This window comes from Scyliorhinus torazame, chromosome 9 (assembly GCF_047496885.1).
Source record: "Scyliorhinus torazame isolate Kashiwa2021f chromosome 9, sScyTor2.1, whole genome shotgun sequence".
In the NCBI taxonomy this organism is placed as follows: domain Eukaryota; kingdom Metazoa; phylum Chordata; class Chondrichthyes; order Carcharhiniformes; family Scyliorhinidae; genus Scyliorhinus; species Scyliorhinus torazame.
This window is the reverse complement of record NC_092715.1, coordinates 88,656,303-88,668,780: the sequence shown is the minus strand read 5'-3', so window position 1 is coordinate 88,668,780 and position 12,478 is coordinate 88,656,303. Positions and strand designations below refer to the sequence as shown.

The 12,478-nt window shown below is 40.1% G+C and overlaps 1 protein-coding gene across 12 annotated transcripts in view; it reads left to right on the top strand.

The window, feature by feature from the left end:
• Positions 1-12,478, top strand: part of mef2cb (myocyte enhancer factor 2cb) — a 425,410-nt gene that overhangs the window by 204,845 nt on the left and 208,087 nt on the right. The window contains exon 3 of one of the 12 annotated variants that reach the window (XM_072516240.1): positions 8,620-8,663. The exons of the other annotated variants lie outside the window; for them this stretch is intronic. The gene's annotated coding sequence lies outside the window, so the exon portion shown is untranslated. The remainder of the gene's footprint in view (positions 1-8,619; positions 8,664-12,478) is intronic. 12 annotated transcript variants of the gene reach the window in all.

Below are 12,478 nucleotides of genomic sequence, written 5' to 3'. Positions count from 1 at the left end.
CATCAGTGAACATTCTGACCTTTTGCTGGAATGAAGATCATTGATGAAACAGATGAAGATGGTTGCATTGAGATTATTAGCGAGGAGTTCCTGCAGCTGTGCACTTTTACTGAGATGATTGGCCTCTAACAACCACAACCATCTTCCTTTATGCTATGTATGTCTTCAACCAGTGGAGACATTTCCCCTGATTTCCATGGACTTTAATTTTGCTTTGCTCCTCGATGCCACACTCTGTCAAATGTTGCCTTAATGTTAAGGGCAGTCATACTCACCTCACCTCTGGAGTTTGGCTTTTTTGTCAGTATTTAGAACAAGGCTGTTATGAAGTCACGAGCCAAGTGACCCTGGCGAAACCCAAACTGTGTAAGTGCTACTTGAGAGCATTGTCGACGATCCTTTATATAATTTTGCTGATGATCAAGAGGACGCTTATGGTGCCATAATTGGACTGGTTGGATTTGTCGTGCATTTTATGTACAGAACATGCCTGGGCAATTTTCCACAGTATTGGGTAGGTGCCAGTGTTGTAACTGTATTGGAACAGTTTGGCTAGGCTCGCAGCTAGTTCGGGTGCACAAATCATCAGTATTATTGTCACAATGTTGTCAGAGTCCATAGCCTTTGCAGTCTCCAGTACCTTCAGCTGTTTCTTGATATTACGTGGAGTGAATTGAATTGGCTGAGGACGAGTAATGCTGTGGACCTCAGGAGGCGGCGGAGATGGACCATCCACTCTACACTGTGGATGACGGTGGTTGCGATGGTCGAAACATATCATACCCTAGAAATTGCTGTCTGATTTATTTCATAATAGTTGTTAGTCATGATAACCTCACCATTATTCTCACACATTCTCTCAGATGTTGACCTGCTCTCCTGTAAATCTGTCCGCATTACCCCTCCTCAAAAAAGCAAGCCATGATCCCACCACCCTTGTTTGCCTGTCTACAGCCTTTGCTGTGGTTGACAACACCATCGTCCTCCAACAGGCAGCACAGTAGCCCAGCACTGTTAGCACTGTTGCTTCACAGCACCAGGGATCCGGGTTCAATTCCCAGCTTGGTCACTGTGCGGCGTCTGCACGTTCTCCCTGTGTCTGTGTGAGCTTCCTCCGGGCGCTCCGGTTTCCTCCCACAAGTCCCGAAAGACGTGCTTGTTAGGTGAATTAGACATTCTGAATTCTCCATCAGTGTACCTGAACAGGCGCCGGAGCATGGACAGTAACTTCATTGCAGTGTTAATGTACGTCTACTTGTGACACTAATAAAGCTTATTATAAAAAATTAGCACCTACTTCCAACCTCCCTTTCATTTTCAAAGTCCTTTAACATGTGGACTCCCTGATTTATGCTCATCTTTCCTGAAACTCCACATTTAAATCCAGCCAATCAGGTTTCCACTGCCACATTACTGAAGCTGCTTTTCTCAAAGTCCCAAATTACATCCTATGTGACTGTAACAAAGATAAACTGACCCTCCCAATCCTTTTTTGCCTGTCTACAGCGTTTGGCATGGTTGACTGGTTAACAACACCATCGTACTCCAATGCCTCTCCACTATCTCCAGTTGGGAGGGATTATTTTGTATTGTTCCATTCTTATCACTGTAATTGCAACTAGAGCATCGCTTACAATAGCTTTTCTTCCTGCTCTTACATCATTACCTCTATTGCCACTAAGGATCTATCCTTGACCCCTTCCTATTTCTCATCTTTCTGCTGCCCCTTGGTGACATCATCTACAAGTAGAGCTTTAGTTCTCAGATGTGCATTGACCACACCCACCTCTACGTCACCACTACCTCTTTCTCTAATAGAAAGCGCGAAGACTAAAACTATTGTTTCTGATCCCGGCTTCAAACTCTGCTACCTTGCTGCAAACACCATCCCTCTTCCTTAGCAACTGTCTGAGACTATAAATCAGATCACAACTTGTAGTCATATTTGACCCAAAGATGAGCACATTCCCCCATTTGTTCCATCACTAAGGCTGCCTATTTCCACCTCCATACCATTGCCCAACTTTCCCCCTGCCTCACCTCATCTGCTGCTGAAACCCTCATTCATACCACTAGTACATCTAGACTTAGCTATTACAACACCCTCCGTGTTGGTCTTCCACGTTCTATGCTCAGTAAACTTGAAGTCATCTAAAACTCTGCTGCCCGTGTCCTATTTTACTCCAATCTCATCCACCTATCCCTTATGAACTGGCGAACCAACATTGATTGCCAATCAAGAAATGTCATAGTTTTAAAATTCACACTGGGATTGTGACGCTGAGGACCCAGGTTCGAATCCCGACCTGGGTCACTGTCCATGTGGAATTTGCACATTCTCCCTGTGTTTGCGTGGGTTTCACCCCCACAACCCAAAGATGTGCAGGTTAGGTGAATTGCCCCTTGGAAAAAAAATAATTGGATACTCTAAATTTATTTTTTAAAAATAGTTTTAAAATTCTTATCCTTGTTTTCAGATCCCTCCATGGTCTTGCCCCATCCTATCTCTAGAATTTCCTCCAGCCCCATAACCCTCTGAAATATCTGCACTCATCTAATTCTAACCTCAAGAGCATCCCTGATTTTAATCACTCAAATGATTGTTTGCTGTGCCTCGAGTTGCTTCAGCCCTAAGATCTGGAATTGCCTTCCTACACCTCTTTGCTTCTGTACGTCACCAGTCTCCTTTCAACCTATTGATCATCTGCTCTGTTATGTCCTTCTCTGTCTTTGTGAGATATTTTGTTTGATAGTGTTCCTGTGAATTACTTAGGGATGCATTGGAACATTAAAGTTGCTATATAAATGTAAGTTGTTGTTGTTAGTATTCTCAAAACAAAATCCGGACAATCATTTTCAGTATTTGGTCAAACTAAATTGTACAATTGGAAAGTTTATTCCAAAGAGAATAAACTATTTTTGTGAGTTCTAAGCTCTTATGAAGGTTGGGTGACATTTCTGTTTAATCCAGTATGTGTTTAGTGATTATTTGAAATGCTTTCTGACTTGAATACTGTATATAGATAAACAGTGACAAACTCTGGAATGCTTCTATGGTCCTGGACATTATTTTTTTGGGCCTCTGGAATTCATCTGATTAAAATTATAAAATGTAAATAAAAGCTTGATTTTAAAAAGTTTCAGTCCTGATAAATTACTGATCCTCTTTTTGGTAATAAAGTATGTATAAAATGGTTCAGAATCATAAATTATGTTTTTAATATTGTGCTTACTGCTTTACGAAAGTTTTCCAAATGCTGGTATGACAGCTGTAAAACAGGATAATTTACTAAATTGATGACAACTTTTTTTTCCTTATTATGTTTTCTAAGTATAAATTCTAATTAAAAAATAGCAAATAATAAAAACAGAAACTATTGGGATTATCATTATTCTGTTTACCTTAACAGTAGTTGTAGTACTTGTGAATTAACGTTATTTTTTGTATGTTAGTGATCCTTTTACTCATTTACTCGGTGACTTTGTCAAAAGGACTGTTGGTGTGGGGTACTGCAGTAAAACAGATTCAGACGGTTTCTGCTGTGAGAAGGAAGTGGACAGTTTTGGTTCCCATTTTGCACTTCTGGAACAGTTTAAGGAAGGAAGCACCTTTACACCTTTTATTGTTAGTGGTTGCTGACATCACATCCTTCCTTGACCACTCTCTGCGTGTTTCCTGCCATTCTGTCAGGCCTTTGCAATGCTATGGGGTGAGAGCGATTGAGAGAGAAAGATCTACAGCAGCTGCCCAAGGGCCTTCTTCCTAATTCACAGTCAAATCACTCTTCTTGCAAGCATGTTCTCTGTGCCAAATCGTACAGTGATGCTAAGCCCGCCAAAACTAAGTTCCTTTTTCTCTTTCAGCTACAGTACCAGATTTTAAATTCCCAGTTTGTGCCAATAAGCTGTGTCTGTGTGCTGAGCGTTATTTTTCCACATTACAAACAGTTAACCCCTTCTCAAAAAAAGAATCTCCTGTGTAAAAAGTAGCTGAGAAAGGTGAAGATTGAAGTCTTACAATCAAAAATATTTATAGTTTCAGATAATTGGTTATTAATATATGCAACTAAATATACTTTTGTTTCATGCACTTTTTTGTTGGTGTTTGTACGATAATCTTAAATTAAACAGTATTTGTAAATGATTCACTAGTAGGTGCATGTACTTTGGTCAAGGAATTTGCAGTTTGATTATTGTGGAATAGTTTTGTATTGCTCCTGTAGTTTTATACACTTTTCTTTCCTCTTCTTTCCTGATATAGAGACTGCATTGTGCAATCTCAGTAACGTTTAAGGAGAAGATGCTCATTACGTCTTTTATGTAACTTTCTTTTCAAATAACATGTATCTGGAATTTTATTTTTGAATACTTGACAATTTTAACATTAAGCTCACGCCAAAACATATTACTGTGCTAAATAGATACTTTTTATTGGAAAAATTAAAAGGAGTACAATAATGGAGTAGGCTTATTATATGCTAAATATGGTATGATGCAATATTACAGAGCTTATGGCCTTACCCTCATCTTAATAACACAGACCTGAAACATAAATGCATAATATATTGACTAAGTTTAAAGAATTGTGTTTTTGTTGCAAGATACAGTACTATTAAACATGGTGTATTATTGTACCATCTGTTGGCTGTTTCTGTGGTTTCAACAAAAACCTGTTCCAGTAAAAGCAGAAGAAAGTGTCTTTATAGCATTATGCTGATCTGACATCTTGCAGTATGGTAGAATCCTACAAAGTAAACAAGCTCTTTTGCTTGCGTCACAGTAGTTGTTATTGTATCTATGAATTTAGGAATGAAGAGAAGCTGTTTTGAGACCACAGCTCTTCAATTGGTTGCTTTCAGTGCTAGTGGCAGCACTTACTGTTCCCCACATTGTGAATGTGGCTGGCAGCATCAGTGCAGGAACTATTCGACTGTTCATGATTAGAACTAATGGAGCTTGGTGTGTATATTTTTCCATTTTGATGTTAAAAAACTGTGTAAAGATTTTCCCTAGATTGATTATAATGAAATCCTGAATGACTGAGTACACGTATGACCTGATAGCTAATTTATTAATGTCATCTTCTGCATTCTGCCTCCTCGATGCAGGGAGGAGAAGCCGATGAAAGAAATACCTGGGACGCAATTGAATAGAAATGAAAAAGAGTCCCGTGTCGAGTGCATTTAGCCAGGTGTCCCAAGAAGGACCCTGCTATTAAACGGGAGTCTATTTAATTTTGGGACCTCGGTGAGGAATGTCCTGCCGAGGCCGCACTTAATCCCATTTCCTGCACCAACAAGCTTCACTCGCCAGTGGCACCTTGATTTCTAGACCCCCCCACTGCAGCTTCCGGAACCCCCAATTCCCTGGTTAGATTTGGCGGGTGCATATTCAAATGTACCTAACTGCACACTTAAATGTGCAAATTTAGGTCCTGCCCATTTTGGCTGGGATCCAGATCGCGATGTCTAGCGAGATCCCATTAGATCCTGCAAGGCGTGATGAGCTGGGTAAATCACACTAGAGGTATCTCGCATGATTTACCAGCCACGTCGCATCTCGAGTCGGGGGGCAACGTCGCCGTTAGATCACCACCCCATCCATTTTCGGTCCCATTGGCTGTATAGGATAATTTGCAAGGAGTGAAATATTGGGAAATAATTAAACTTGTGTTGCCCTTCCGGCATATAGCATATACCTGGCACTGTGAATTACTTTCCTAGATGCCTTTTTCACTATTACTTATATTTATTCTGCAATTTGCAAATGCTAACATAATCAATAATTTTTCATAAAACTGGTCGTCTGGGCCGAATGTGATCGAGGTGCTTTTTCATGATGTGACCTTGTGCCTGAACTTGATAAGATACCGGCCCTGTCTGCGGATGATTGTCCCGGAGATCCACTGGGTGCCGGCTGCAAAGTTTCAAACATAGACTGCGCCACCTGGTACAAATAGTCTGGGCTGTTTTCATTGAACAAGGTGTCACCCATGCTGCTCCTGACTGTGGCATACTTTCCCGCCTACAGGTCGTATTCAGCGAGACTCATGGGGAGACTGATTGCTCCAGCCCCGTGGGTCTCGTGCAGGTTACAAGTCTCCATCTTAGCTACACTTAATGACTGAGCACCCACTGGCCACTGGGGTAGGGAATTCCAAAGACACGCCGTCCTGTGAGTGAAGAGATTTCTCCTCATCTAAGCCCTCAATGACTGACCCCTTATCCTGAAACTTTGACCCCAGTTTTAGACTCTCTAGCCAGGTGAAATAGCCCTCAAGCATCTAACCTGTCAAGTTCTCGACAGCAACAGCAATTTGCATTTATATAATGCTTATGTCATAGTAAATTGTTCCAATGTGCTTCACAGGAGTATTATCAAACGTAATTTGACACCGAGACATTATGACAGGCAGTAGGTTTTAAGGAGTGTATTAAAGGAGAAAAGAGAGGTAGAGAAGTGGGGGAGGAAATTCGACACTCAGGGCCGTGCAGCTGAAGGAATGGCCCCATTGGTGGAGCAATTAAAATCAAGAATGTGCAGAAAGCTAGCATTGGTAGTATTGAAGGAAGTTTTCGAGAAGGGAGGGGAGAGCCATGGAGAGATTTGTAAACAAGGATGAGAACTTTATACGGTTTAGGTGTTAATTAACCAGGATCTAATGCAGGTCAGCAAGCACAGGGGTGATGGATGAATGAAAGTGAACAAAAATATTAATTTAATGTTTAAAAATTATATTAGATATTTGCCTGTTTAGATTTTTCTTATTTTAAACAATTTGTTGTTTGCTACCTCATAAATGCAATAATGAAACCCAACTATAGTTAATACTTAGATTCTTTGGAGTGAGTTACAGTAGTTAACTAACACTGTTTTCTTCCCAAAGTTCTCCTCTTCACTCCTCTCTTGAAGGAATTAACTTTAACTTCTATCATCACCACCTATTTTAAGATAGCTCACCCAGTGTCTATTATTGCTTGAGTAAACTCAACAATGAGTGATGATATTTAACTGTGAGAGCCATCACATAAAATATAATACTGACTTCTCATCTCTTGTGAGTCATCAGACAGGCATTAGAAATGTGAACTCTTACCAGTTTTCTTTCCCTAATTCACGATTGCTGAAAGCAGTTGTACTACCTAAGCTGCAACCCCAGCTGAAATCCGCTAAAGCTGACAGTTGATCCTGGGACTTTCCTAGTTGTATGGCTTATCTACTCATTTGGACAAACTTGCTGAATCATCAAGGCAGGGCAAAGATGCAGTTTAATTGAAGTATTGTGATGATGTCAGAAACCACTAGAGCAGTGTGCACAGTTTGTAATCATTATCTCAGCTGTGAGGAAAGATTACAGCCTTGTAATCTCCTGGCATGCTGTATTACTTACAATATCTTCCTGTAATTTCTCTGTTAAATCCTTTTTGTCCCTTGGATGGCATTCATTTCAGTTTTATTCAACAGTAATTTATCAACATTAAGCATATATTTTTCATTCACTAATCCGACTTTATTTCCAATGCCTAATGGTTTCAACCATACAGGTATGATAATGTAGGAAGATAGTGGCAAATTGTTGCAGATGTCAACTGGCTTCTTTTTGGGGGAGATTTTACAATTAGTACTCTCTTTTTCATTCATCCAAGGACTTCACTGGCTAGGCCAGTATTTCTTGCCCAACCCCAATTGCCCCGGAGAAGATGGTGGGTCAGCCACCATCTTGAACCGCTGCAGTCCATGTGATGTAGGTACACCCACAGTGCTGTTAGGAAAGGTGTTCCAGGATTTTGATCCAGTGACAGTGAAGGAACGTTGATATATTTCTAAGTCAAGATGGTGTATGGCTTGGAGGGGACTAGGTGATGGTGTAGGAAGAGCTGAAATTTTGTTATAATGTGGTATAAAAGTGTTTAGAAGTTATATTCAAGCCAGCAAAACAATTGTATTTTAGCAAAATTCATTGAGTTTTGTTGTATGGTGTATTATTTTTTTCCCGAGCAGCAAACAGAGCATGTTCCAATGAAAACCAGTGCACGTACATTTTAATAGTTTGCACACATTAATATTGTTTATGTACTTCTGTTTTGTTAGTTTTAAAGTGCATTATTTTTACACTTATTATTAACTACTGTTGATAAATAATTATTGTTCCGCACTCAATAACAATTTTATAAAGAAATATACAAAAGTTAGAAACTATACGCTGGAAGAAAAATGGGCACATGAATGGTGTTAAAATGTTGAGTTGCAAAAGGCCTACAAGTCAGAGTAGAATCAGTGCTGAAAGCACACAGCCAATGCAGAGCAGCAATCAATAGACAATAGAATGTTGAACTATATGATCCAAACACTAGAATACAAGTCAAAGGAGGTAATGCTCGAGTTACACGGTGTGCTGGTCAAATGGCATCTTGAGTCTTCAGTTCTGGTCATCGAGACAAAAAGGTGACATTGAAGCATTGGAAGTTCTTCATGCAAAAAATAATCAAAGTAAATGTGCTTTCAGTGAAGTAAATGTGCCTTGAGTCGTTTGAATCAATTTGATGCTTAATTCTGGACTTACAATTTCATGTTTTTTCTTTTTTTATTCACTTACGGGATGTGGGCTTCGCTGGCTAGGTGGCATTTATTGTCCATCCCTAGGTGCCCTTCAGAAGATTATGGTAAGTTGCCGCCTTGAGCCGCTGCAGTTCTTGAAGTGTAGGTACATCCACTGTGCTGTAAGGGAGGGAGTTCCAGCAACAGTGAAGGAAAGGCGATATATTTCCAAGAACATTTTAAATGTACTTCTATATTCTCAATTGTCAGCAGTATCTAATGGAACCTCCATTTTCTTGTTTATAAATCAGAAATGATGTCAATTAAATTATAACCACTGTAGGAACAATGACTAAAATGAGGTCAAAAACGAGGAGCTGATTTTCATTATATAGTTGCTTATATTCATTCTCACATTATAAAATCTTTTTCAAAGCACAGTTAAGCATTTCAAGTTAACTGCTAAAAAAAACTCACATGGCTCCCCTCCCTTCTCATAGAAAGACAATATTATTAAAATTTAAGTGTTGAAAATATCAATTGTTTCTAGCCCAAAATGAATTAATTATGAATCCTTTACTGAACAAAAAGGAAATTTGCACCACTGATTTATATCAGTATTACGCACCCTCTGATCTTACTTCACCCACACTGCTACTCCTATCTGCCTAATAGGTCTGCCTGAATGAACGAAGATGGATCAAGTGGCTTCCCTCATCTGCAATTATCTTAGAATCTTGTGAAAGTTCAGACAGAGCCATCCATCACATTCACATCATATGCAGTGCACTTAAATGACTGCATGGCAACAAAATCCAAGATTAGGAGTTTCAGGGCATTGGAATATCATTACTTATATTTGAATTTTCTCCTACTCCTATTTTTGATCTGCTTACTTACCTCGCGAACCTGCTGTGAAACCCTCATCCATGTCTTTGTTACATCTAGATTTTTCCAATGCATTCCTGGCTGACATCCCAAATTCTACCCTCCATAAATCTGAAGCCAACCAAAACTGTGCTGCCTGTCTTTACTTTCAAGTCACATTGATCCATCATCTCTGTGCTCGCTGTCTTACATTGGCTCCTGGTTAAGCAATACCTTGATTTTAAAATTATCGTCCTTTTTTTTCCAAGTAACTGCATGGCTACTCCCTTTCCCATCTTAATCTCCTCTAGCCCGCAACTGTTTGCTTTAAACTTGTGGAGTGCTTTCCTGGTTATTATGCCCCAGCTGTCTCTGTCAGCAGCCTCCTGCTCCTGCACGATTGGTTAATGCCATCCAGAGAGAGCTGTCTTTTCAGCTGGTCAGCTTTTTGAAAAGTACACTGTAACTTAAAGATATTGCTGTTGAATTGCAGTTGCATTGAGTTATTGTAACATGGAGGATTTTTTCTGAAATGATACAATCCTTAACTCCTCCAAGTGTTGTGGCATAAGTCTATGAAGATTTAAAAAATAAAAAATTTTAGAGTACCCAATAATTTTTTCTAATTAAGGGGCAATTTAGTGTAGCCAATCCACCTGACCTGCACATCTTTGGGATGTGGGGATGAAACCCACGCGACATGGGGAGAACGTGTAAACTCCACACAGACAATGACCCAGGGCTGGGATTCGAACCCGGGTCCTCAGTGCCGTAGGCAGCAATGCTAACCACTGTGCCACCGTGCTGCCCTTATGAAGATTTCTAATAAACTGAACCCAAACCTATGGACACAGTAGTGTCTGCCACGTGCATTTTCTTTTCAAGGCACTGCAGTACTATTCTGAAAATGATATATTGAATTTCCCCAGAACCTTGTGCTAATCTTCTTAATGTGATGGCTTCCTTTTGTATCTGTGTTGCATCACTTTGTAATACAGACATTGGACAGAACTTAATGCCCTTCCCTGTGGCGAGTTTGGTGGCAGGGTGGCAATTCATCAGTTGGAAGGGTGGGAATGTGGGAACCTCACCATCTTCCTGCTTCTGCCATGATTAAGTCTGTAAAAAGAAGGCTCATGAAAGACCTTCCTATCCCATCGCCAATTGAGGCCCTTAGGTGTGCTATTCCACATGCTGCTGTCATTGCTAATCATCACCATGCGGGAAGCCTGCAAATTACATCCTGTAAGGATTGCTTGTGGGACCCATGGGTTGTCCCTCATTGTCAGCCACTCATTAAATTTCACCCATTGTTTAGGAATATTTTTGTTATTAAAAGAAAAGGAATTTTAGCTTCCTTCATTAAAGTTGTAAAAAGTCTTAATTTAAAATTATAGCTCAATAACCATTGAACGACTTTCATTTATTTTGCACCTTTGACACAGAAAAATCTCGCAAAGTAATGTGCAGAGGTGTAACAAAAAAAATGAGCCAGGGAAGCATTGGGAGGAGAAGTAGATGGGCCAAATATCCGTCCTTATCTGTAATTATCATGTGAGTTGCAAAAGCTCAGATCGGTCTGTCAACCACCATATTTATCTCATTCAATAGCTATGTACTTCAAAAGGCCATATTTTGCTGTCAAAAGAATGGCAAGACACTTTCAGCAACTTGTGATGCAAGAATTTCTAAAACCTAAATGCGACAAAGTCAACCCTAACTAATGGCAGACACCATTAGTACCTCTGCATAAGCAAATTATTGCCAATGACTTTGTATTTTAGTCCCTTTGGTAGTGTACATGCAAGGAGTGGCTATAAACAGAAGAATCATACCAGGTTTTTGAGAGACATAAATCAGTATCTGATCACATTCCAAAAATATGTTTTGTCACAGAGATTGCTTTTCATAGAAAAAGCTAGTTGAATGGCAATAACCCATGGTGCAGGATGCCACCTAGGATGAAAAGAGAAGTGAAAATAGAATTCAGTGATTTCACTCATTGGAGATTTTTAGGCACAAAACTTTCCCAAAATATAATACAGGGTATAAAAAAAACAAATAAATAACACTCTTGTGAAAACAGGAAGACTCAGTTATCATGTAACTTTTGGTTCCTCATATTCAAATGATATTTTTCTTTGATACAATTTTTTTTAAATTTCAAAGCTGGTAAAATTTCTCATTCCAGCAGAATGTCAGTGACAATTACGTTATTTGCATAACTAGGAACATGTCACTATCTGTAATGTCACGTCCAAAAAACAATATTTTCCTTCCTACTTATGGAACATTGTAATTTCATTAGCTGTGATACAACTGTTACTTTGCCTATGCTGTAATAGCTGGTTGGTTATCTTACAGAAACAATGGGTGGAATTAAATGCCACCCTGGAAGCAGGCTGGGCAGCAAGGGAATGGGATAGAAAGGCTTGGGGTGGAGAGCCGATTGCCTTCCTGGCTCCCCTGTGTTATCGCTGGGGACAGGAAAGAGACGAGGATTGTTATCCAGCCCAGAAGCAAATTATGGCCCTTTAAGTGCCAGGTGGGGGAATCCATGCCACGTGAGCAAGCTGCCAGATATACCCCGGTGAGTCTTACAGCAGCCTGTAAGGAGGCCCTGTTGCTCAGGCATCCTGTACTCAGCGGAATGTCCTGCTGGTAATACAGGCCACCTTGTGGGAAGATCCCTCCCCACGCTTTAAACCAATTCCACCGATTCCTGGTGGCACTGCTGGCCTGTTTGATGTGCAGCATTCAGAGTTGGGACGTATCGCTCTGCAGGGTCAGAGTATTAACGGATGACCAGGTGTTAAGCTTGATTGGCCTTTGGTTGCATCCGGGTCCCTGGGAATGGCCATGACAGGGCTGCCGTCTGTTCTCCACATGGTGGATGGGCCCACCACCATGACCATAAAATCCAGCCCAATGTGTGAATTTGGAATATAGTAAATCATGCTCTTTTATATACTAGAACTGAATATGAGACTCACTTTTATGATTTCCTTCTTTAATAGAGAATCGTTACAAAATACAATTTTGGAACAAATTGTTCTCTGGACCACACTGACAG